Genomic DNA, 24,388 nt, shown 5'->3' with positions numbered 1-24,388 from the left:
CATGCTAACACTCTTACACAAAACTAACTAAATGGGTCCTATTGAGCACAATGGATGTAAGGGGTGTTAATACATTCCCCTTGCATAACTGACTCATGAATTCGATTTGGTTGTGACTGTTGGTGTAAGCCCTAGAGGCCAATACTTTTGGTACTTATATCAAATTATTTAAGGCTTTTTCTTTATTATGGTTGTTTAATAAAGTCCCTAGAATAGCTAGTCCGTTTAATGTATCAAGTATGACTTAATCATGAGATCACATTAAACATAAGGACACTATTCTTAAAGTATCCGTAGTCGAGCTTTATTGTGAAGTGGGATAATAATTAAAGCATTAAGACTATTATGTTTGCAGACTGATGATCACATCTCATGGATCATGGATAAAGAGTTATCAAGTCTTAAACATAGGTATGAATATTAAGAGTAATATTTATACCGGATTGACCCGCTATGAGAATACTATATAGAAAGTTATGCAAAGTGTCATAAGTTATTCTCATGGTGATAATGGTGTATACCACTCTTCGACCTGAAACCACTATGGATCCTAGATGTAGAGCCGAGTGCTTTATTGCTGATCCAACGTTGTCCGTAACTGGATAACCATAAAGACAGTTGATGGGTACTCCACGAAGCATGCTGAGGGACATGAGTGACCTAGATGGAATTTGCCCATCCTGCGTAACAAGATAAATGTCTATGGGCCCAATATTGAACTGGACAAGGATGACACGGTCTATACCTTGTGTTCAATATAGACATAAGGGCAAAGGGGTAATTATACACATAATTTATATCACAGAAGCACTTGTCAGATCACATGACATTTTCGTGACTTGGGTAGCAGTGATGTGTTGCTAGATACCGCTCACTATTTATTATGTTAAATGCGTGATTTAATATAATTGCCAACGTTGCGAAAACCTACAGGGTCACACACAAAGGACGGATTGATGAGAGATAGAGTAACTAAGGAACATCGTAAGGTACGGTGTACTTAAGTAGAATACGAAATATGGTAAGGTACCAAATACTTAAGTGATTTTGGCATATTATGAGATATGGGCCAAAATACACTTAAGTGGGCTTTTTAGCTTGAAGCCCACACATGTGGTTCTATAAATAGAACCCTTGGGTAGAAGCATTGTCACTCAGACTCAACTCAAGTGAAGACTTGGAATTTCGTTTCCCTCTCTCTCTCACTCAAAGCCTTCATTCGTACCAGCTAGCACTGAGATTGAAGGAACCCGTTCGTGTGGACTGAGTAGAGATGTTGTCATTGTTCAACGTTCGTGATCGCTCCGTGGATTTGTATCCAAGGTTTTGATCGTTACAAGAGATCTGCACCAAAGGTTTGAATCGCCATAAGAGGTAACAATTCTATCACTAATCATGCCCATTCGTAAGGATCACTAAATGGAGAAATTTTTAAATTCCGCTGCACCTTGGATGGCAATTCTCCTTCAGTGACGACCATTTCTTTTTGTTTTTCGTGAGTTTTATAAATATTTTCCCTTTCCCTCTTTGGGAATAAATAAAGTTCGGTGGCGACTCTATTTTGTTTATATTTTGAGCGTTCCTTACGCTCAGGTATTTTTCGCAATGCGATAGCTGGCGACTTTATTGGGGATTCTTCTCCTAAGTGAGTCCACCCTAGTTTAGTTTGTTTTGTATTTGAGTGTTTGCTTTTATTTGTTTGTTTGCTTCTTATCTGTGTTATCTTTATATGCCTTTATTATATGTATTTCCAATTGCTCGATATTGTCATATGGTATCATTGGAGCTTTCTGGATTATTGGCGTTGTGTGAGGAAAATCTCTATACCCGAGCTATGAGAAAAACTTAAGTTAGGATGGTGGTTATGTAGTATTGACCTGCAAGACATCAAACTCGTTGGATTGATGCGAGAACCTCACTTAGATAAGATCGCTTGAAAGTATTACTGTCTTACGATTATTCATTTTGGCGGTGATATTTTCAACATCGACCAATGATTATGAGGACCTTTTGTAGAACCTGAACCTATGGCTTTTAGGGCTGATGGTTGTGTAGTGTTGAACTACGAGACTTAGGACTCGTTGGGTTGATAGAAAGACCTCTCTCAAAATAGGTCCTTTTGAGGATGTTATTATCTTACGACTAGTCGTTCTGACGATAATATCATAAAATGGGATCCATGACTCTAAGAACCATGTATTTGATGGTTGTGTAGTGTTAACCTGTGGGACTTAGGACTCATTGGGTTAATACAAAGACCTCACCTAGAATAGATCCTCTTTAAAGATATTATTGTCTTACGATTAGTCGTTATGACAATAATATTCTTGAATAGGGTCCATGACTCTAGGAACCTTTTAAAACCCTAGAGCCTGCCCGTGGGTGGATTTCCTATTCCTGGAACTTTTCCTCCATGAAATAATTGATCAGAATGTTTCAGGGATCACATACCCAATAACTGTTCATACATAACATGAGCATTTCATTATTATGACATACTTAACATGAGCACAAAAAGTTGTCGTATCCACATGTATCAAACATGCATTTGCACACATTTCTAAAAAAACTCATTCCATCTTTTGTCCATAATCCACAATTGATTTTCTGATACTTAAAGCAATTCTTGAATGATCATGGATGTAGGACCCTAATTTTGACCCTAAGATCCCTCATGGCATCATAACATTGCATTTTGCATCTTGCCTCAAGGATCATAGCATCTTGGCTCCTTACCGTTGGGTGGGATCTCTTGAGAGTTGGTTTGAGATCACCAAGCATGCTTGAATTGTATATTATTTCTTTTCTTATTTTGTTTACTAACCAAAAGCACAAAAATATGTCACTAACGTCTTTTGTTGGTAGCTTGAGCAGTCACAAGATTCAAGGCTCATAGAAGCCCTTATGCTCATTGATATGTTTAGGTGAAGATGAAAGCAAGCTTGGAAATGGTTCAAAAAGCTCTAATTCACCAAATATTCCTCCCAAGTATCTCAAATCATCATTTTGATCAAAGCAAACCAAGGGTTTGAGGCTTGTTTCCCAAGGAAACCCTAATTCATTTGTTCATCAACTATGCCTTGCTCATGAAGCAACCTCAATCCATGATCAAATAAAATCAAGGAAAGCTCTTCCATTCATCATTCCATGCATATTTGAGCTTATTTGAGTGTCCTCAATCATCAATTCATGAAGATTTGAGGCATGGACTTGAGAAGTTGATCAGTCAATTCATCTGACTATTTTGAAGTACACTGAGACCTAACTTTTAATGTGTTTGTCAAATGAAGATGACCCCAAGAGAAAACATGTTCTTAAGAACCTTATGAACAACTTTCATGTTCATCAAAAATTTATTTTAAGCTTGTAAGGTCATCATCCATTTCAAAACATTATAGGTCATTTTGACTGAAACCCTAATTTTCGGTCAAGTTCCCAAGAACATAACTCATTCATTTTTCATGATTTTGAGGTGGGATCAAATGAATTGGAAGGTTTAAGATGTCTAATTCATTTGTTATATTGAACAAATTTTCATAATCTTAAAATAAATACATGTGATAATGCAAAACATTATAGGTCACTTTGGACCAAAGGCATTGAAAAGATGAAAAAGTCCAACTTAAAGGGCCCATAACTTCTTCATCAAAAATCCAAATGATGCAACATTTAAGTCCAAATTGATTGTATTGAAAACATATACAACTTTGATGTTGAAGACTTTGTCATTTAGAGCTTTCATCATTGAAACATAAGGGCTTGAAGTGTGGCCATTTTTGAAATTTTCACATGTACATGTTTTGCACCTTACACTTCATGATCATTTTTCACCAATTTCCCAATTGCAAATGAAGTTTTGGTTAACATAAAATTTTATCCTCATGCCAAGAGCTTTCCAACCATTACCCATAAGGCTATGTTTCACTTTTGGAAATACCATTTTCGAAGGGATGAACAATTTGGTGCATTTTTGGAAACCAATTGAAATTGCATTGCACGAGCTCAGTACACATAATCTGCACGTCCATTTTGATTCTCATTGGCATCAGCTTGCAAATCCAAGTGGAATTGGGCCCTCCATGCGCCAGTACAGGCCCATGCATGGAGGCCCTTTCCATCCATGCACATGCAATGCTCATACATTCAGCCATCTTTTGCTATAAATAAGGACTCAATGCTTCTCATTTTCACAACCTAAGGGCACCTGTTATGCTGCACGAATCATTCCATAACCACACTCAAAGGAACTCACTCTTTCTTTCAAAATTTTCAAATCTAAATTTCAATTTCCTTGATTGATTTTTAGATCTACAGTTCCTAAGCCTTGCTCACCTTGATCCATAGAATACACTGCAAGCATAAGCATCAAGAGGTCGTGCTCTCAAGCTCCTCATTTTAGAGGTTTACATCCAAACTTGTTTTCTTCGAATCTACTTGTATATAGCTTATTTCTTGTTGTTGCTGGGTTGTTTGAAGTCCTCTCCATAGAGGCAATCATTTTGTGCTTTGAATTTTTAAATTACATCAAGTTCCAATTGAACACCACAAAATTCAAGCTCTGATTCCTCTCTCTATAGAAGCCTAGAGTAGAATTGGTTGGCACAGGGGTGATGTACATCACCCCAGCTTTCATTTGATACCTGGATCGTGGCATTTGGTGGAGTTTTGATCTCTGCAACTTTTGGCCGGCGCCGGAAGTCTGGCCGGAGAAGACGATGGTGTACACTACCATCTGGTCTCCAGATTGAATCATGGCCGTGCATTCTTATTTCCAGATTAGATCTGAGCCACTCAATGTTATGACTTAATTAAAGGCTGTGTGTTATGCATTGACTGAAGTGCATGGTGGATGCGCGCATGTGGTTCAAGGGATTTGCCAACTCAATTAATGAGCTCTCCATCCAACGCTCCACATTTTTTTGCCATTTTAATTTCTGATTTCATTTTCTTTTTATTTCTTTAATTCCATTTTATTTCCAAAAATCATATCTCCTTCATTATTGGTCCAAAAAATGTGAGACCAATTGCATTTTTCTTCTTTTAATTTCTAGTTTCTAAAAATGATTTTTAATATTTTTTATTTTATCATTTGATATATTTTTTATGAATTTTCTCTTTTCTGGTTATTTTTAATTCATTTTAAATAGTTTTTGATATTCAAAAAATACAAAAATATTTTCCCAACCTCTTTGAATGATGATGGATCTATGAAAAATATTCTCATCAATTTATTAATTGATTTGAGATTCATTTGAGATTTTATTATTCTTCATCATCTTCTTTTTTGATCAATGAGTTAAAGATTGGTGGTTAGCCTTGATACATGGGAGGTTTAACCTTCCTTGATTCAAATCTAATTCAACTTGATCATGGATCAAGTGAATGGCTTTGCATTAAGGATAGGTTGCTTCCTAATCAAGCAAAGAACCTAAATCAATACAAGATCATTTCTCTTCTTCTTTTGTCATGGCAAGTTATAGGAGCTTGGTTCACTAATCAAGATCTCGAACTTGTGTTGTTGCCTACATTTTATTGACCGGCCTCAAATAGTTGTGACTTCTACATAAGTCCAATTACGATTGCTTAACATAGCGCTAAATTGCCTTATGGCACACTAATACTAACACTAACCATTAACCATTAACATTTAATTCTTGCACTTTACATTTAGGCAATTTACTATTCTTGTACATATTATTCATTTGCTTTTGCCCTTTGCTCATTTGAGCACATGTTTATGTTAATGCAATTTGCCTTTTGCTCACTTGAGCACATAATTGTGTATATACTATTGTGCTTGTGTTTTGTTTTGATTGTTGTGAACCATTTGTAATGGATAAAAGGACTTAGATTCTAGGACATTCCCTATGCAAATTGGAGTAAAAAGAGGCCTTAATGTTGAAGATGGATTAGAAGGATCAAATCTCTAAACTCTTGCCCATTCTTGATTTGCTTCATGGAACTTTTTGATGTGTGTGCTTTTATGCTAGGGATTCCTATTTGAGCCAAATTGAAGAACCATTGTCATGAGCTTCTAAAGTGAGAGATACAAGAGCCATTGGAAGATTCCTAAGAGCTTTGCTTGATTGATGGATTGCTTGAGTATACACTTATTTGCTTGCCTATTCCAAAGGATGGAAGCTACTTGGATCATCAATATGATCTCAAGAAGGGAACTCCATTTGTGGTCTTATTTCTTCTCCTTCATCTCTTGTATGATTAGGACTTTAGGCATTCTTCTTCTTCCCTCCACTCTAACCCAAGCCAAAACTTTTGTGCAAACATTAACACTTGTTTTCAAACATTAGAAACCTAAGCATTATGCTTTTGATTTTCAAACTTTCTTTTCATAACACTTATTTTGAATAGAATCTTTAAGTCCACTTTGACCATATTTTGTAAATACTTTTCATTGGTAAATATAACTCATTCAATTTTTTTTTTGTGGTTTCAATGGCCACTTCTTATAAAAAACTTTTCATAACCTTTAGCTATTAGGTTTGAGTTATCCTTGAGGTAGATATAGTACTCACATATATCCTTAGTGATGGACAATGTGTCTTCCATGCTTATTATAAGGTTAACCCCTCACTCGTATGTTGAAGCTATCCTCACATGGTGGATTTGTGGTTTTAGGTTGAGTTTTCTCCCTTGGATAACAAAAGACCTTAAGGCTTTTGGACCAATCAATTCACCAACTTGTTTTGAGATTTTTACCCCGAACTACGAGGTTTTGATCCTAATATTTTTTTAAGATGGTACGTAGGCAATGGGTTCATCCATTCAAACACAAAATTGTAAATAATTTGTACATTCTTCTCTCATCCCCCCAATCATGTTTGCACAAACAAATTTTTCACAAAAATACCAACCTACCTTACAACAAGTATGAAAAGGGCTCACTAGGAGTACCTAGGATGTTTTGGGTGCTTAAAACCTTCCCATTGCATAACCAACCCCCTTACCCATATCTCTGACATTTTTATTAGTTTTTGATTCGATAAAACTTCTCGGTTTTTGTTCGCTTTCTAACCTTTCCTTTGGATAAATAGAAGTGCGGTGGCGACTCGACTTGTATGATTTACTTTTGATTTAGTCAATAAATCTAAAGGTAACGAATACCCCGCTACAATGGACCCAGGGAATAAAGCCAGTCAGTGTCAAGAGAAGATGTTGGCCTGATGGAGAACCAACTGAACCAACTCTGGGAGGCTATGTCAGCTTTGGTACAAAAAGAGGATAACATCCAGGGGACTGCAGTCACTGAGAATTTCATTCCACCTCCAGGATGTGGTCATACTCAACCTCAGCCAGTACGAATCCTAGTTGAGAATCATGTTATACAAGAGCATCACACTGTCCAAGATGGACACACCTCACCTCATTATGGTATTAAGTATCATAGGTTCACATTCACAATGCCAAATCCCCAAGGGGCAAGACCGGTGATGAATATTGAACAACCACAGGATGCTGAGATTGTTAAAATATGTCTAGTGTTGGAAGAGAGGTTTAAATCCATAGAGGGGCGTGACACCTATGGGTTCGATGCACTCGATTTGTGCTTAGTGACATATGTAGTAATCCCTCCAAAGTTTAAGACACCAGATTTCGAGAAGTACAAATGGATTAGTTGTCCAAAGACCCATTTGACAACTTACTGTCGGAAAATGGCCGCGTACTCTCGTGATGACAAGTTGCTCATCCACTTCTTTCAAGACAGCCTCAGTGGAGCATCACTAGAATGGTATATGCAACTAGAATGAGGTCACATCCAGAACTGGAAATAGTTGGCTAAGGAATTTCTGAAGCATTACCAATACAATTTGGACATAGCTTCTAGTCCCACACAATTGCAAAATCTTACTCATAAGAGCACTAAGTCGTTCAAATAGTACGCCCAAAGATGGAAAGAGTTGGTTACTCGCGTTTAACCACCCTTGCTGGATAGGGAGCTAATTAATATGTTTATGGGTACTCTGCGAGGCCCATACTTTGAAAAGATGATAAGCAGCGCATCATCAGCCTTCTCTGATCTGGTAAAGATTGGAGAGCACATCTAGAGCGGCCTCAAAAGAGGAAGACTCCAAGATGTCTCGAGTAGCTAGACTAATGAGAGTAAATCCCTTAGATATTTCCAAATGGAAGAAGAGGATGAAGTCAATGCAATATGGGAAACTGTACAAGCTCCACAATCCTTATGTCTTGTGTTTTATTATCAGTATTTGTATGCAGCGGCTGTTCAATGCCAACAACCACTACCTACATGCCTACAGTATCAGTAACCTTGGCAAGGTCCACCTAATCATCAGACACATGCTCCACATCAACATCGACATTAGAATCAACAAGCCCAGGTTCACGAATATCAGAATGAACATCAAAATTAGTACATACCTATAGTCAACTTCTACCACATCTGGTTCAAAGCTCGCTGGTGGTTCCCAAATTTCTTAAGCCACCACCACAACCATTCCTGCCTAAGTATGACCCTAACATCACATGCGGATATCATGTCGGATCAGTAGGGCATTCTACCAAGGACTGCAAATTATTCAAAGCTAAAGTATAATAGTTGATTGATAAGAGGTACTTAACCCTTCAAGGAGGAAACTTGTTGGTGAACGGAAATTCCTTACCTAAGTGAGTACCAAGGCCACAAGAAGCATCCCCTAAAGTCGGTGAATCAGGAAGAAAGCTCGTCCTCAACGTTGGCAATCATTTTGTTGTTTCATTCTATTTTATAATTTCCTTTGCATGTTTGAATTTTTATTTGCTTTTAAGTATTATTATTTTCTTTCAATGGTAATATTAATGAAGCGATCATGCAATTTCTGAATTAATCATGTCGTATTCACTCATTTCTCGTTTGTATCAAAAACAAAAAAATATTTCTCCCCTTCACATTTCTTTATCAAACTGTTGTTTTAGCACAATTTTGAGGGAGGATGACGAAACCAAAATACCCAAAATTGCTGACAAGTATGCTTTCGAATAAAACTTTGATGATGATGTAAGGCACTGTTTTAACTCCCAAACACCAGAGATATAAGAAAGATAATCTCTCATCAACACTTTGAGCCTAGAAGTCAGTGTTTCTTTCTAAAGGAAAAAACCCTTTATTCTAAACCCAAGGCAGGGTAGTTTTCAATTAATTCAGCTATGCATTCAATTTTCAAGAGAACCATTCTGAACATCTAAAAGGTGTAACCAAATGCTTTTCTTCACACACGTCAAAAAGTGTTGAAGTAGTCATGGAGAATCCAAAAGTATTATGGTTATTCCTCAATAACTAATGACATGGCAGTCATAGTCAATAGAAAAAAACTCGTTAAGTCAAAAATCAAGAAGTTGACTTGTGAAAAAATTAGGGCATCCCGATGGACTGAGAGTTCAAAAGAACCAAGCCAAGAAAAAGTTAGGGAAAAGAAAAAAAAAGGGAAAATAGGTGACCATCATATCAAGAACCAAAGGGTCACCAAAATTCCTGACATAATCAAATTTCGTGATTACCAAAGATAGGTGACTGCCACCTTAAATGAATGATTATCATTGGTTCTCAAGCCATCATGTTTACGCCTTCAAACTCTCTTAAAAATCGAATGTGTTTGTCAAGATAACTGAATGTAGGACTGAAGATCATCAAGAAGATTGGGTTGGGTTAAAATTAGACTTTGAGCTTCCATCCTTTTGTTAAAAAACAATAAACTAGACCACATTACAACCTTCAAAAGACCTAATTGAAGCAAGATTTATTTTGAAAGCATACTCAAAAAGGTTGTGTTAACCTGGCTCCCAGATATTTGTTAATCATTTGTATTGGAATCATATCCCATTGTCTTTCGCACTTTGAATAATCTAATGACACGTTCACTGTATATCATCTTCATTTCCATAATGATTGATTTCAAAATTTGCATGAGCATTGCATAAAAATTACCATTATTTTGAATGAAAAAATTTATTTGTAAAATCGGCACTCAACATCAAGGAAATTCTTCCAGAAAGCAGTCAGCTGGTGTTAAATTGTTTCAAGATTAAGTGAATTTGGGTCAATCACTTCGAGACGCAGTAGGTCTCTCCAAAGCTCATACAGGGGCATACCACTTCCATGGTACAGTGAAGCTCGTCATTCCAAAAGTCAGTCGATTAAGGGCATACCATTGCAGAATTCAGAATACTGGAGCAGGTCATCTTAAGGTCATATTTTGGAATGTAGCTATCAAATTCCTTTTGAAGGAAAGTCTTTGAAGACCCAACAGACTAGGGCCAGGTATGTTACAGACGGGTAAGGCCTCTCCATACCTCCAAGCTGCTCAAGGAAGACGCTGTCGTACATAAACAACCATTGAGTTCAAGGCGAGTGTCGGGGAATTATGTTATCACTGAAGGAGAATAGCGATCCAAAACGCAGCGGAATTTAAAATTTTCTCCTTTAGTGATCCTTAAGAATGGGCATGATCAGTGATAAAATCGTTACCTCTTGTGACGGTTGAAACCTTTGATGCAGATCTACAGAGCGATCACAAACATTGAACGATGACAACGCCTCTACTCGGTCCACACGAACAAATTCCTTCAATCTCAGTGCTAGCTTCTACGAATGAAGGCTTTGAGTGAGAGGGAGAGAGAAACAAAATTGCAACTGTTCAAATGCTTCTGCATAAGGGTTCTATTTATAGAACCACTTGTGTGGGCTATAAGCTAAAAATCCCACTTAAGTGTATGTGGCCCATATCTTATAATATGCTAAAATCACTTAAGCGCATGGTACCTTACCATATTTCGTATTCTACTTAAGTACAACGTACCTTACGATGTTCTACAATTCACTTAAGTGCACCTTACCTTATGGTGTTCCTTACTTACTCTATCATTCATCAATCCGTCCTTTTGTGTGTGACCCTGTAGGTTTTCGCGGCATTGGTAATTATATTAAATCACGTATTTAACATAATAAACAGTGAGCGGTATCTAGCAACACATCACTGCTACCCAAGACATAAAAAATGTCATGTGATCTGACAAATCCTTTTATGATAATACTTATGTGTACAATTATCCTTTTGCCCTTATGTCTATATTCAACACAAGGCATAGACCGTGTCATCCTTGTTTAGTTCAATATTGGGCCCATAGACGTTTATCCTGTTACGCAGGATGGGCAAATTCCATCTAGGTCACTCATGTCCCTTAGCATGCTTCGTGGAGCACCCATCAACTGTCTTTATGGTCATCCAATTACGGACAACGTTTGATCAGCAATAAGGCACTCGACTCTACATCTAGGGTCCATAGTGGTTTCAGGTCGAAGGGTGGTATACGCCATTATCACCATGAGAATAACTTATGACACTTTGCATAACTTTCTATATAGTATTCTCATAGCGGGTCAATCCAGTATAAATATTACTCTTAATATTCATACCTATGTTTAAGACTTGATAACTCCTTATCCATGATCCATGAGATGTGATCATCAGTTTATATACATAATAGTCTTAATGCTTTAATGTTATCCCACTTCACAATAAAGCTCGACTATGGATACTTTAAGAATAGTGTCCTTATGTTTAATGTGATCTCATGATTAAGTCACACTTGATACATTAAACGGATTAGCTATTCTAGGGACTTTATTAAACAAACATAATAAAGAAAAAACCTTTTATTATTAATAAGTAATTCGATACAAGTACCAAAAGTATTGGCCTCTAGGGCTTACACCAACAATCTTCCACTAGCACTAGAGCCAATCAGGCATACCCCTAATGCCCATAGATCTAGTATGGACATCATGTTTCTGCTGCGCAAGAGGCTTTGTCAGTGGGTCAACAATATTATCAAGTGTAGGTACTCTGCATATTTTCACATCTCCTCTATCTATTATCTCTCGAATGAGGTGATAACGCCTAAGTATGTGTTTGGATTGTTGGTGAGATTTAGGCTCCTTAGCTTGTGTGATATCACCATTGTTATCACAATAGAGACCAATGGGATCCATAATGCTAGGAACTATGCCAAGTTCACTAATGAACTTTTTGATCCAAACAGTTTCCTTTGCTACACTTGATGCAGCAATATACTCGGCCTCGGTGTTAGAATCAGCAACTGTATCTTGCTTTGAACTTTTCCAGCTCACAACGCCACCATTTAAGCTAAAAACATAACCAAATTGCGATCTAAAGTCATCTTTATCTCTCTGGAAGCTAGCATCGGTGTATCCAATTACATCAAGCTCTTTCTGACCTCCATATATCAAGAATGAGTCCTTAGTCTTTCTCAAATACTTAAGGATATTCTTGATAGCTACCCAATGAGCATCACCGGGATCAGATTGGTACCTACTCGTTGCACTTAAAGCATATGAGACATCTGGTCGAGTAGATAACATGGCATACATGATAGATCCTATTGCAGATGCATATGGAATCTTATTCATGCGATCCTTTTCTTCCTTAGTTGAAGGGGATTGTGTTTTTGATAGATACAGACCATGTTGCATAGGTATGAATCCTTTCTTGGAATCATGCATATTAAAGCGTCTCAGCACTTTGTCTATGTATGTACTCTGACTTAGGCCAAACAGTTTTTGTGATCTATCTCTATAGATTCTGATTCCTAATATATAGGTTGCTTCACCTAGGTCCTTCATAGAAAATCATTTCCCCAACCAAGACTTTACTTGTTGTAGGGTAGAGACATCGTTTCCAATGAGTAATATGTCATTGTAAGACCCCAATTTTGTCCCTAAGATCCCTCATGGCATCATAACATTGCATTGCATAGCCTCAAGGATCATCGAGCATCTTGGCTCCCTTTCCCTGTGGGTAGGGATCTTTTGTGAGTGGTTTGAGATCACCAAGCATGCTTGAATTGTATATCATTGCTTTTCTTGTTTTATTCACTAACCAAAAGCACAAAAATATGTCACTAACATCTTTTGTTTGTAGCTTAAGCATTTCAAGGTCATCTGAGGACCAAAAGTCAACTGTGCAGTCAACTGAGGGCTATGAGGTGGGGAAATGAGTTGAGACACCTCAATCATGTTCAAATGGGGTCTATTCATCATTACAGACATCCATCTTGAAGATTCAAAGGTCATGGCAAAAGTTACTAAAAATGGAAAATGACCTATAATTCAAAGTTTCCAAATTTGGCAAGTTTTGGTCCACTTTCAACTTGACTTGTCAATGTCAAAGAAGTTTCAAATGGATTTTTGGTGAACATGAAAGTTGTATATCTTTGTCTCCCCTTTCCAAAAAGTCCTAATTCATGTCCATATGATGAATGGTTGAGGAGTTATGGTCATTTGATCATAAAGTGTGCATGGAAATTCAAAATGGCATAACTTTTGATACAATGCTCCAAATTGGTTCATTCTTTTTGCAAAATGCTTCTCATGTTCAAGACATCTCAAAATGATCTTTTTACATGCATGGGAGAGGCTTGAATGTTAATTATTTCACACATGTGCAAATTGAAGAAAATATTCAACATTCATTTTTGGCTTGAGATGCAAGCAAATTGATATCCAAATCATGACCATTGGATGTTCTTAAGTGGATTGAAAGCTTAGCATGGAGAGGAACACGTGTAGTATGGCTACATGAGCTCATTTTTCATTTTTGCAAATGGCTTCATATCTCACTAATCATGATTAGCCAATGGAAAATATGATTAGCATTGTCATTAGCATGGAGTATATAAACAGAAACCCTAATCATAACTGCAATAACAGACCATTTCAGATCTGAAATTGAAGAACTCTCCAAAATTTCTCTCTCTTCGAATCTTCATTTTCCTCACACAATTCTCCAAGATCTTTGCATATTCTTGTTCCTGGTGCTTCACTGAGCAAGATTCATCCACTGTTTGGAGCAATTCATTAAGGAATCGAGCAGTACAAGAGCATGAACATGGCAATCGGATTTGGAAATTGAAGTGGATTCAAGAGGATTCAACCGTTCATTTTTGCTTAAAGCTTCATAGGAAGATCAAAGGAGAAGATCTGGAGCTGTAGAGCTTGAGAGAACATGATTTCAGACAACTGCACTTCAAGGTGACTCAAAATTCGATCTCTCCTTTTGTTGTTTTTAGATCATAGATTTGTAGATCGTGTTGAGTAGAGCATGTACATGTGTTTAGATTTGAATTTGAGTGAGAATTAAGCATGTAGTGTTGAATGGAAGTTTGGATCTAGAAAATGTTTCCCTTCGATCTGAAAAATCTAGAAGGAATTAGATTGAATTGATGTGATATTTGGATTCAGCGTTGAAAACTGAGTGGAACGGTATAACTTTAGTGAAGTTCTGGAAATTTTCACGGCGGCGCCACCGTAGGGCTTGCCGGAGAAGACGACCGGAGTTGTAGCTCCGACGTCTGTATGTTGCTAGGGTTTTGCTTGCATGTATGCCATGTGTGTTGTTGCGTGTGAGATTGATTGGATGAGAATGCTTGACCAAGCCACGCATGTGTTTGACCGCTGATTGTGCATGCTGATGTGTTTTAATGAAACGACGCGTTTTGATGTTTAAACGTGAGCCATTGATTCTTGATGCGCGCCAGATCCTGTGGTTGTTTTTTTTTCTGGTTTAATTTGAATATTTGCTTTTCCCTCCATTTTCTTGTTTTATTTCAATTATTTTGCTTGTTTTGTTTAAATCATAAAAAATGCAAAAATGATCCAAATAAGTCCCAATTTTTTTTCATGGTTTTTTATGGATGTCTACTTTTTTATGGTGCTGATTTCATGAATTGTTGATGTCTGGATTTTTATTTGTGAATTTTTGATTGAACATTGTGCTAATTTGATCTATTGCATTCAATGCATTGTGAAATCCTCATCTTTGAGCCATATGATCCAATTTTTTGCATGATTGACATTCATACATGACATGAATTTTTGGTCACTGGTTTGGAATTTTTCTCACATGTTATCTTTATTTTTGACACATAGAGAAAAGTGTGACAATTTGTGTCACATTTTTGACATTGAATTGGTGCATTTTTGTTCACATAGCATTTGCATCATTCTGGATTTGATTTTTTTCATGTTGAACATTCATGGCATGAGAAACTTATATAAAAAATCTCAAAGTCATTGCATGCATTTCTGATTTGATATGAATTTTCTAAGTTGGAAGTTCATTCTGTGCATATTTTTGGTCATTGCATGGCATAGGCAATTTGAGGCATTTTCTTATTGATTTGATGTTGGTCCTTTTGAGGACATTTAGTGGAGTGTTTGAATGTGTAATGTGTAGAAGAATGGGTTCTGTTTTGGTCATTTGGTTAGATTTTTTGAATTCATCTCTTATGTTTTTGTTTGTTGGTGTTTTGTTGTGTTGTTTAAATGCACATAAACTAACTTTGTCTTGTGTTTCAGGTTTGGATACTCATCATTGATCTTGTGAGATACAAATGCATTTGAGTACTGACCTATTGTTGTTTTGTAGGGTTTTAATTGATGTGGTGAACTCATGAGCTTATTTGAGTGCTAAGGCACTTATGCACTGAATTGTGTAACTGTTAGAGGGTTTCACTGTTTGTTTTCTGGTTTTATGACTGAAGTACTAATTGATTGGTCTTTGTACAGGTACCTTAGTTGCTTGCTTGCTTTAGCTCTTGCTTGAGAATTGGATTATGGTTGAGACACCACTCAGGTAGTTAGCTTCTTACTTCATGTAGTCTGAAGTCCTGTCACCTTTTTGGCAAGCATTTTGCTGGCAAGTCCTCCTTCAGAGGCTCTGTTTGTGTTTTGTTTAAAATTGTGCTCAAAGACCTCCAAGAAGAGGCATGTGTTATTTGTTAAGACCTCCAAGAGAAGAGGAAATTAATGAATAAAAGGGATTAGTAGCCAATCCCCCGTTATTCAGTGTGTCATTCTTTATGCTCGCACTACGTGCTGATGCTTCTGAACATGTGCCCCAGATCTTTGTCCAGAGTCTGTCAAGTGGAAAAGGATCCCACTTTCTGGATCCCCACGCTTTCTTTGTCATGAGCTCACCCTGGCCAGGGTTAAGAGCATGAGGTCTCATCCTCATTACCATTTTGATCAGCTTCACCCTAACATTCAATGTTAGTGGTTAAGAGCTACATATTACCCTTTTACAGTTTGGCTTGTTTGTCGAGGTTGACATGACCCTTCTTGACTAAAGCCCACCCATTGTTTGAGCCTCTTGTATGGATATAGTGTGTGATGTTTGTTTACTTGTGAGTTAAGTTCTTGTTAGAGACCTCAACTTAGGGATGTTGATTGCATGACAACTATTAGGCTCGAGTCTTAATCTCCCTATTAGTTTGTTGTTTCCCTGGTCTCTGGTTAGGAGAGTGCTTTACCCCATGAAACTTTTGATGTGTGTGATCTTGAACTAGGAGTTTCCATTTGAGCTTGATTGGAGGATCATTACCATGTTCATCCAAGTGGAGGATACAAGATACATTGAGGATCTCTTATGAGACTTGTTTGATTGCTTATACTTTGTGCTTGCTTATTCCAAAGGATGGGAGCTACTTGGATCATCAATATGATCTCAAGAGAGGAACTCCTAGTGTGGTTTCATTTCATATACCTCATCTTTTTGTTTTCCTTAGGAATTAGCCCTTCTTCTTCATCTCTCCACTCTAACCCAAGCCAAAACCCTTTTTGTGCAAACATTTAACCTTTGTTTTCAACATTAGAAACCTAAGCCTTATGCTTTTGATTTTCAAACTTTCTTTTCATAACACTCATTTTGAATTGAATCTTTAAGTCAACTTTGACTACTTTTGTATATACTTCTAATTGGTAAATATAACCCATTCAAATTTCTTTTGTGGTTCTAGTGGCCACTTTCTTAATCAAAATTTTCCATAACCTTTAGCTATTAGGTTTGAGTTATCCTTGTGGTAGATGTAATACTCACCTATATCCTTAGTGATGGACAATGAGTCTTCCATGCTTATTATAGGGTTAACCCCTCACTAGCATGTTGAAGCTATCCTCACATGGTGGATTTGTGGTTTTAGGTTGAGTTTTCCCCCTTTGATAACAAAAGACCTTAAGGCTTTTGGACCAATCAATTCCCCAATTTGTTTTTGAGATTTTTATCCCGAACTACGAGGTTTTGATCCTAATCTTTTTATAAGAGGGTACGTAGGCAATGGGTTTATCCATCCAAACACAAATTGTAAATAACTTGTATATTCTCTTCTCATCTCTTCAATCATGTTTGCACAAATAAAATTTTCACAAGACAACAACCTTCACAAGTGTGAAAAGGGATCCCTAGGAGTACCTAGGATGTTTTGGGTGCCTAACACCTTCCCATTGCATAACCAACCCCCTTACCCAGATCTCTGTTTCTTTTGCTAGTTTTTGTTAAAACTATTAGGTTTTTGTTCGCTTTCTAACCATTCCTTTGGATAAATAGAAGTGCGGTGGCGACTCGACTTGTATGATTTACCTTGAATTTAATCAATATCTCTAATGGTAACGAATACCCCGCTACAGAAAAGTGGCGACTCTGATGGGGATTTGCCTAGTGGGTTTTGCCTACTTTTCATGCTTGTTGTATTGTATTGTTTTGTGACATATTTTTGTGCAATTTGGGATTACTGTATTGTATGTAATGATTGATTTGCTTGATATTAATTCCTTGTATGCTTGGTGATCTTTGTGAGATGAGTTCTATACCTGGACTCGAGTGCACTTAGGATAGGAGAATGGCGTAGTCTTGTTGACTTGTGTGGAGTTATTCCTTAGCAAGTTAACTTGCAAGTCTATTCACTTGGTGGAGGTCATGTTGGGATCAATAATGTCACACAAGTAAGTTGTGGTTAGACATTACTCTTTCCAATATAGACCTTAGAAGCCAAGGACCTTAGTTTACCAAACCCATCTTGGCCTATTTTTAGGATGTAGTGCGAAGGTCGTTCAAATGTAAGATTTGATACGATTGTTACGCGATACTACACTCATAAGAGTCTCTCTTGAGGATATTTTTGGAATGCGAGTAGTCGTTTCTCCGATAATATCCGAAAGATGGGATGATGACTATGGGAACCTCTTGTAAAACATGTTTGGCAGGTTTAAACCCTAGTACATTCCCTTTGGGTGGTTCTTAACCGAGACTCCATGCTCGTGATTTGCAACAAACCCTTGATTCATGGTTGATCCGTTCATGTATCCTTAATATCAATGGAACTTGGGTGTTGATAAGGTGTAAACCATAATCCACCAAAATGGATGATTGATATTAAGGATAATATGATCCATCCCATGACCTTTGTTTGGTGTGCTTTGCGTGATCCTTGAGTGTGATTGTTTCATTCCTGCATTCATGCATCCATTTGCATCCATATCATCAATAATGAAAAAAATTTCAAGGAACTTAAGGGGTTTATTTGCAAAATTTTCAGACATGGAAAGACAAAGAAGGAATACAAAGAAGTACAGCTTCAGGCAACCAGATTTGAAAGAGTTAAGGAATCTGACATCCTATGTATTAGATCCCTTGGGTTTTAAAGCTCGTTTTGGGAAGCTTCTTCCTCTTCTGACTACTCAGGTGGATGAAGGGTTGATGAGCGTATTGGTGCAGTTTTATGATCCCTTGTACCGTTGCTTCACGTTTCCGGACTTCCAGCTTTTGCCTACCCTTGAGGAGTATGCCTATCTCGTGGGTATACCTATTCTAGACCAGTTGTCGTTCAGTGGCTTGGAGAGTATTCCTACTTCTCAAGAGATATCTGACATGTTGCACATAGATGAATCTCTGATTGGTGCTCATATGACTACCAAAGGTGGAATTCAAGGTCTCCCTTCTGAGTTCCTCATTGATCAAGCTACTGTTTATGGGAAGGCCATGAGTGAGGATGCCTTTGAAGCCATATTTGTACTTCTCATCTATGGATTGGTATTGTTCCCCAACATCGACAAGTTTGTGGATGTGAACGCTATTAGGATCTTCTCTACTCTTAATCCCGTTCCGACTCTGTTGGGTGATACCTATTTCTCTTTGCATATGAGGAATGCAAAGGGTGGTGGTGCCATTGTGTGTTGTTTACCTCTGTTGTATAAGTGGTTTATTTCTCACTTACCTCAGACAGTCGCTTTCAAGGAGAACAAGGGATGTCTACAGTGGTCCACGAGACTCATGTCTCTCACTAATGATGATATCTCTTGGTATAACCGTGTATATGATGGTGTGCAGATTATCGAATCTTGTGGTGAATTCTCCAATGTGCCTCTTCTTGGTACATGTGGTGGGATTAACTACAACCCTGTTTTAGCACGTCGTCAGCTTGGGTTCCCCTTAAAGGATAAACCTAATAACATTCTGTTAGAGGGTGTGTTCTTTCAGGAGGGTAAAGATCCCCAAGGCTTGAAGGGCAGAATGGTTCGTGCTTGGCGCAAGGTTCATAGGAAAGGAAGGAAGGAGTTGGGTCCTAAGAATTGCATTGTTTTGGAGCCTTACACTGCTTGGGTAAGGAAGAGAGCATCTGAGTATCTCATGCCTTACGAATATCCGAGACCTACACCTTTGGTTGTGGCTGGACATTCAACCCTCCTTAACCAAGGAGTAGAGGAGTTAAGAGACGAAGACCTATCACGTGCCTGGATCCGTGAAAGGGAAGAGTTGCTTCAGCAGATTAAGGAGAAAGATGCTTTGATAGAGTTCCTCGAGCACCAGGTTATTGATGATCCTAATGATGCATGGACTTCTCTACTTCCCCAGTCTTCCAAGTTTTGGAAGCGGAAGTACGACCGACTCGCCAAGGAAAAGGCAGATATGGAGGCAGCTTACGAGAGGGAGGTGAAGAGGCTTCGTGCATCTTTTCTTCCTGTGTCCCGAGCTTTAGATGATTGTTCCTAGGGATCCATAGGATAATTATTTTCCTTTTCTCTTGTATATGATTGACAATGTTGTATTTCTTTTCCCTGATATTATTTGATGAGATATTTCCATATGTGATAAATAGTTAATATTTCCAAAATTTTCAAATAAAACCCTAGAGTTCCTTTGAAATAAAAACAAATCATATGCACAAGCATTGCATGCATCATATGCATAAGCAGGTTTTGTTCCCGGCTTCTGGTCTTGTGGTCTAACTCTGTGTTCTTCATTTATTTTGAAGACAAGCTGACTCACCGGTACTACACTAGGGCCAACTCTTTAAGACTGATGGATCATCTAGAGCAAGAGAACCGTGCTCAAAGAAGAAGTCGCCAGACTGAGTGCTTTGATGGAACCATTCCTGGCTGCCTAGAGCCAGTCTTCTCCAACACCTTCAACTCCTCCCCAGAGGACAGTCATCTCTGAGATTGTTTCCTCAACTGTGCCTGCAGCCAATGCATATTTTGCTCCAGCAGCTATGCCAACCGGGTTCCTGTGGGGGATGCCTCCCAATTTCATGCCTGAGGGCCCTGCTCCAACTTTTGCTTCTATGCCGGCATCTAGCCCGGTCCTTACTGTTCCTCCGCCTGTCGTGCATACCGTGCCTAGGGTAGAAGACACCATCTATCATTCTGAGCCATCTGAGGGCCCAGATGTCCATGAGAAGATGGACGCTATGAACGACCAATTTCTTGAGCTTCGCAAGGAATTGAAGACTCTTAGAGGAAAGGATCTCTTCGGCAAGTCTGCTGCTGAACTGTGTTTGGTTCCCAATGTGAAGATCCCTGTGAAATTCAAGGTCCCTGACTTTGAAAAATACAAGGGGAACACCTGTCCTCTCAGCCACCTGGTCATGTATGCCAGGAAAATGTCAACTCAGACTGATAATGACCAATTGCTCATCCACTACTTTCAGGATAATCTGTCCGGTGCTGCTCTGCGCTGGTATATGGGGCTGGACAGTGCGAACATCCGATCCTTCAACGACCTTGGCGAGGCCTTCGTCAAGCAGTACAAGTATAATGTGGATATGGCTCCCGATAGGGATCAGCTAAGGGCCATGTCCCAGAAGGACAAAGAAACATTCAAAGAGTACGCCCAGAGGTGGCGAGAGTTAGCAGCACAAATCGTGCCTCCGCTAGAAGAGAAGGAAATGACCAAGATCTTTCTGAAGACCTTGAGTTCATTCTATTATGAGCGGATGATTGCTAGCGCTCCTTCTGACTTCACCGAGATGGTGAACATGGGGATGCGGTTAGAAGAAGGGGTTAGAGAAGGACGTCTAACCAAGGAAGAAGGCTCTTCTGCCAAACGTTATGGGGCGTTTGCAAAGAAGAAAGATGGAGAGGCACATGCTGTGACCTCCCATGTGAAACCTAGAAGACCCTCTGTGAGGAGGAAGACTGTGCGTCCCGCCGGTAACCAGCACCAGGTGGCTCATATAACACCTGTTTTCAGAGACAATCAACAGTATCAACAACATAGCAACAATCAGCAACCACCTCAGCAATATCAACAACAACAACACCGGCCGCAACAGCAGGCCTACCAGCCTCGAAACAGTAATCAAACCAGCACGAGTTACGAGAGGAAAAAGGTCACTTTTGATCCGATTCCAATGACATACGCAGAACTATATCCCTCTTTGATAGAGAGGAAGTTGATTACTCCGAGAGACCCACCAACTATACCTGCTAACCCTCAGTGGTGGTATAAGCCTGAATTGCATTGTGTCTACCACTCTGGTGCTCCCGGCCATGACGTGGAGAATTGCTATCCTTTGAAGACCAAGGTTCAAGACCTTGTGAGGTGTGGCATTCTGTGTTTCGAGGACGTAGGTCCTAATGTGAAGAAGAGCCCATTGCCCGAGCATGGGAAATCTGTTAACATGGTCCAAGGCTGCCCTGGCAAGTACAAAGTCAAGTATGTCAGTCATATTCGACAATCGTTGGTCGAATTGCATCGTTTGCTATGCGAGTACAGTCATTATGAACACGATCATGATAGATGTTGAATCTTCCCTGTTAACCGATTGCGTTGTCGCCAGGTGCGCAAAGATCTTCAGGAAATGTTGGACGAAGGAGTTATCGAGATTCTTCAGAATAGGAATGTTGATGAAGATGAGCCAGAGGTCAACGTGATTTCCCCAGTGTTTTGGATACCTGAACCTGTTATTATCAAGTACGATGGTAGCAAGCAGAAGGTTTCTCCTACCCTGATCATTAAGCCTGCCGGTCCAGTACCGTATTCTTCTGAAAAGGCAATTCCCTTTCGTTACAACGCTGTTGCTGTAGAAGATGGGAAAGAGGTGACTTTGCCATCCTCCTCTGTTGTGAATATTGCTGACGTAAGTGGTTTGACCCGTAGCGGTCGTGTGTTTTCTGCGCCACCGAAGCCCCAGGCTAATGCTGATTTTGTTGAACGCCCGATTGGGAATGCGGTGAATCCCCGAATCCGGCACCTGTTGTTAAGCCCTCCTCTTTACTAAAAACTCCTACTTCTGTTGGCCCTAGTGGCAATGAGAAATAAGACTGTAATGAGATGCTGAGGCTCATCAAGAAGAGTGAGTACAATGTTGTAGACCAGCTTCTACAAACGCCATCCAAGATATCCGTGTTATCATTACTCCTGAATTCAGAACCACATAGAGAGGCTCTGCAGAAAGTTTTGGATGTGGCATATGTAGATCATGATGTCACAATAGAACAGTTCGATAGCATTGTTGCAAACATTACTGCTTGTAATAATTTGAGTTTCTGTGACTCTGATCTCCCTGAGGAGGGAAGAGACCACAACTTGGCTTTACACATATCAATGAATTGTAGAGACGACGCCATGTCCAATGTGCTGGTGGACACTGGGTCATCCCTAAATGTATTGCCAAAATCCACTCTTTCCAGATTGTCTTATCAAAGGCCTCCCATGAGGCAGAGTGGGGTAGTTGTGAAAGCTTTCGATGGGTCTCGAAAGACTGTGATTGGGGAAGTTGATCTCCCAATCAAAATTGGACCAAGTGAATTCCAAATTACCTTCCAGGTTATGGATATTCACCCATCGAACAGCTGTCTCCTAGGCAGACCGTGGATTCACGAGGCTGGCGCCGTGACATCCACCCTACACCAGAAGCTGAAATTTGTGAAGGATAAGAAACTGGTGGTGGTAGGGGGAGAAAAGGCTCTCCTGGTTAGCCATTTGTCTTCCTTCTCATACATAGATGCTGAGGATGAAGTTGGAACTCCTTTCCAAGCTTTATCTATAGCTGAGCCTGCTGAGAAGAGAACTCCTTCATTTGCTTCCTACAAAGATGCGAAGTTGGCCATTGAGTGTGGTGCAATTGCTGGTCTAGGAAAAATGATTAAGCTGGAAGACAATAAGTCCCGGGCTGGCATTGGCTTTTCTTCTGGGGTCTTCAACGAGAAAGGATTATTCAAGAGTGGAGGTTTTATCCACACCGGTCAGGATGAGGAAGTTGCTGCTGTCTTGGAAGAGGATGCAGAGGATTCTGACAATTTCATCATCCCTGGAGGGGTCTGCAACAATTGGGTCGTTGTGGATGTTCCTACAGTTGTCCACAAGTCCACGTAATGATCACTTTGTTTAAAAACCCTTCTCCCATGTGTAAGACCCCAATTTTGGCCCTAAGATCCCTCATGGCCCATAACATCTCATATCATGGCCTCAAGGATCATTGCATACCCTAGCTTCCCTCCTAGTGGGTGGGATACCTTGTGAGTGTGGTTCTTGATCACCAAGCATGTATTGCACTTGTATATCATTGCTTTTCATATGTTTACTAACCCAAAAGTACAAAAATATTGTCATCTAACCTTGTTGCTTGCAGCTGAAGCAATCATCAGTCAATCAGTCAAATCAGGCTTTGAGCAATAGATGGTGGCCATTCTTGAAGAATTTGGACACGATGATCATTCATGAAGAGTTCATATAACTTGTGATATCATTTGGAATCAAGATCTCAAGAGAAAGAGGCTTGGAATTCATCAGAACATGGCCCAGTCAACCAAAAGTCAACAAAAGTCAACGGTGGTCAATTGTGCATTTAATCAGGGATTGGAGGGTGTGAGATGGTTAGAAAGACCTCATTCATGTCCATATAAGTCTCATTTGACATTTCAAAGATCAAGGTTGAAGGATTTGAAGTCAGATAAAAAGTTTCCAAAAATGGAAATGACCTGTAATTCTCACCTGCCAAAAATGGAAAGTTTTTCTCCCAAATATTACGTGTCCAAGAAAGCTTCAAATGGAATTTTGTCCAACATGAAAGTTGAATATCTTGTTCTCAAAATTCCAAAAAGTCCAAGAACTTGAAAATCCCATGTATGGTTGTCAAGATATGATCCGGTGAATTTCAGAAATGACCCATAATCAGGAGGCCATAACTTCCACATGGAGTGTCCAAATTGAATGTTCTTTATATGCACAAACTCCATTTGACATGTACTTTCATGGTGCATAATTGGATTTCTTCAAAAGTGGTCAATGCAAAAAGTCAA

Source organism: Lathyrus oleraceus, chromosome 2 (genome assembly GCF_024323335.1).
Source record: "Lathyrus oleraceus cultivar Zhongwan6 chromosome 2, CAAS_Psat_ZW6_1.0, whole genome shotgun sequence".
Taxonomy (NCBI): domain Eukaryota; kingdom Viridiplantae; phylum Streptophyta; class Magnoliopsida; order Fabales; family Fabaceae; genus Lathyrus; species Lathyrus oleraceus.
This window is presented reverse-complemented; position numbering follows the sequence as displayed.